Source organism: Macaca nemestrina, chromosome 7, assembly GCF_043159975.1.
Source record: "Macaca nemestrina isolate mMacNem1 chromosome 7, mMacNem.hap1, whole genome shotgun sequence".
NCBI lineage: Eukaryota > Metazoa > Chordata > Mammalia > Primates > Cercopithecidae > Macaca > Macaca nemestrina.
Window position 1 is genome coordinate 11,466,013 of NC_092131.1, and position 3,452 is coordinate 11,469,464.

The 3,452-nt window shown below is 34.6% G+C and overlaps 1 protein-coding gene across 4 annotated transcripts in view; it reads left to right on the top strand.

The window, feature by feature from the left end:
• Positions 1 to 3,452, top strand: part of LOC105467451 (autophagy related 2B) — an 80,842-nt gene that overhangs the window by 25,964 nt on the left and 51,426 nt on the right. The gene's annotated exons all lie outside the window — the stretch shown is intronic.

Here is a 3,452-nt window from a genome sequence, read left to right on the forward strand (position 1 = left end):
ATGACATCCATCCCAACATCTATTGTTTTTTGACTTTTTAATTATGGCCGTTCTTGCAGGAGTAAGGTGGTATCTCATTGTGTTTTTAATTTGCATTTTCCTGATGATTAGTGATGTTGAGCATTTTTTCATGGTTGTTGGCTGTTCAAGTATCTTCTTTGAGAAATATATAATCATGTCCCTTGCCAGCTTTTGGATGGGATAATTTTTTCTTGCTGATTTGTTTGAACTCCTTGTAGATTCTGGATATTAGTCCTTTGCGGGACACATAGTTTACATATATTTTCTCCTACTCTGTAGGTTGTCTGTGTAGTCTGCCGATTATTTCTTTTGCTGTGCAGAAGCTTTTTAATTTAATCAGGTCCCATTTATTTTTGTTTTTGTTGCATTCATTTTTGGGGTCTTAGTCATGAATTTTTTGTCTAAGCCAATGTCCAGAAGAGTTTTTCCAGTGTTTTCTTCTAGAATTTTTATGGTTTCAAGTCTTAGGTTTACATCTTTGGTCCATCTTGAGTTGACTTTTGTATAGGGTGAGAGATGAGGATCCAGGTTCATTCTTCTACATGTGGCTTGCCAGTTTTCCCAGCATCATTTATTGAATAGGGGGTCTTTTAAACAATTTATTGTTTTTCATTTGATGAAATTCAGCATCCCTCTATGATAAAAACCCTCAACAAAATAGGCATAGAAGGGACTTACCTCAAAGTAATAAAAGACATATATAACAAACCTACAACCAACATCATACTGAATGGGGAAAAGTTGAAAGCGTTCCCCCTAAGAACTGAAACAAGACAAGGATGCCCACTCTCACCACTTCTATTCAACACAGTACTGGAAGTCCTAGCCAGAGCAGTCAGGCAAGAGAAAGAAATAAAGGACATCCAAATTGGAAAAGAGGAAGTCTGACTATAGCTGTTCACTGATGCTGCGATCATATACCTAGACAACCCTGAAGATTCATCCAAAAGGCTCTTAGATCTGATCAATGAATTCAGTAAACTCCCAGGTTACAAAATCAATGTACACGAATCAGTGGCAGTGCTATACAGCAACAATGACCGAGCTAAGAATCAAATCAAGAACTCAGTCCCCTTTACAACAGCTGCAAAATAAATAAATAAATAAAATAAAATACCTAGGCATATACTTAACCAAGGAGCTGAAATCTCTCTACAAGGAAAACTACAAAACACTGCTGAAAGAATAGATGACACAAACAAATGGAAACACATCCCATGCTCATGGATGGAAATAATGCATATTGTGAAAATGACCATACTACCCACAACAATCCACGTATTCAGTGTAATTCAAAATACCGTCATTTTTCACAGAACTAGAAAAAACAACCCTAAAATTCATATGGAACCAGAGAAGAGCCCACACAGCCGAAACAATACTAAGCAAAAAGAACAAATCTGGAGTTATCACATTACTGGACTTTAAATTATACTACAAAGCTGTAGTTAGCAAAACAGCATGGTGCTGGTATTAAAATAGGCACTTAGTCCAATGGAACAGAATAGAGAACCCAGAAATAAAACCAAATGTGTACAACTAACTGATCTTTGACAAAGCATACAAAAACATATTTTTAGTTTTCTGAGGAACCTTCATACTGTTCTCGATAGTGGTTGTACTAATTTACATTCCCACCAACAGCATATGAGGGTTCTCCTTCTCATAGCTTTGACACTGTATAAAGACACTGTATGAATACAACTGTATTTATGTCTTAGGGAATCATATTGATCAGTCTTATGGAGAACCAGGAAATTTGCATTTACTTAGCTAAAAATGTATTTGTCAAGCATTATTTTCACACCTTGAAAACAAATTTTCTATATAATCTGTATAAAACGTTGTTTTAATTAAGAAGATACCAGGATTTATTCATTTATGTACTGATCTCCCTAGTTGTAGATGTTCAAGTGACTACCGTATGCCAGCCACTTACCTGTCCAAGTTCTTGGGACAGATGCAAAGATGAGTGGAATACAATCTACCTTGGTAGACGATACAGTAAGGGGTATGGAAATTGCTATGGGGACATGGAAGAGGAAGCCACTAAGTACATGTCAATATACATAAAACGATTTTTCAGAGGATTGAAGTATCTCCGCAAATCCCTCCTTGGATTGGAACCTCTGACTAGAGTTGGAGGAGGAGGAAAGTAGAGTGAAGACACACCTATTACTGATTACTCAGGCCCCTTTTGTTTACTGCTCTGTCCTTCTTCAGATGGTGCAAAATCCTTTCACAATATCATAAGGCCCTTTATAAGTAACATGTTGGGATTGTTAGCAGAACAGATAGTCAAAGGGTTATGTAAACTCTACAGGGAATCCTCTGCTGTGATAACATCCTTGGGAAACTAATACTAATAATATGCTTATGTCTCTGGGGAATGCATTTGCCATGTCTGTAAGAAGGAGGAAGCATAATAATAACTTTTTAGTTCTGTTTTGGTTAATTATATATAGTCCTCCATATTTGTATAATTTTATATTTATGTAAACCCAAACTTTTGCACGTGTCGATTTGTACAAATGTCTTTTATAATAAAACATTATGTATGCATTTATACGAATGTATAAATATATGTTACTTTTAGAGTTCTGTATATTAGGTGACAAATGAACATCTGGAAAAATTGCATAGTGGCATTGTGTGCCAGCCAGTATTTAATATTTAGAGGTACTATCTTTTCCTATAGAGTAATTTTTGTATAATGACTTATATATTTGAGTATAACTTGTTTTTATTTAATGCAAATGATGCTAAGTGGAAAAAGACAAATTCTAGATTTTAGTATTGAGGAACATAGATCTCATAAAATGTAGTGTAGATAAGGATGGCATTAATTAGGGGTGCTGAAAACGTCAGATCTTTAATCTGTTTCTGATGTACGTTAGACTTAACTCTTTCAACTGCAGATTTGAAATGTTATGAAACATTTCATGTTTTTTTTTTTTAAGTTCTCAGGATAGTATTCCCTTGAGTAGTGTGTAAGTCTGTGTTTCATATATTCGGTTTTAGCCTATGTTTTTAGGAATGCATTTGTGTGAAAATTGGAGACTGCCCATATTGAATTTAGAGATGTTTTGTTTCAGTTACTATGTTACATTGAGTTGAGATTTCTTAGTTATGTTCTTTTATGTTTCCAAAAGAAAGTAATAAGTACTTTGTTCTTTTTATGCTGAACTCAGAATGTACAAATAATGAAATATTTCTATGAAAATTTTAGTTTCAATGAATTAGAAATGAAACTCTTGATTGTCCATTCTAATGAAAGTCAGAGATTGTGCTTTCAGTACAACAGTTGTGAAATTATAAAACAATTTTTAAATTTGGCATGTAATTAGAAACACATTTTCTCCTCTCAGCCTTAGGTTGGCTCATGGCTTGGGATGTCAGTAGTCAGGAAGGTGCCCTGTAAAATAAGCTGT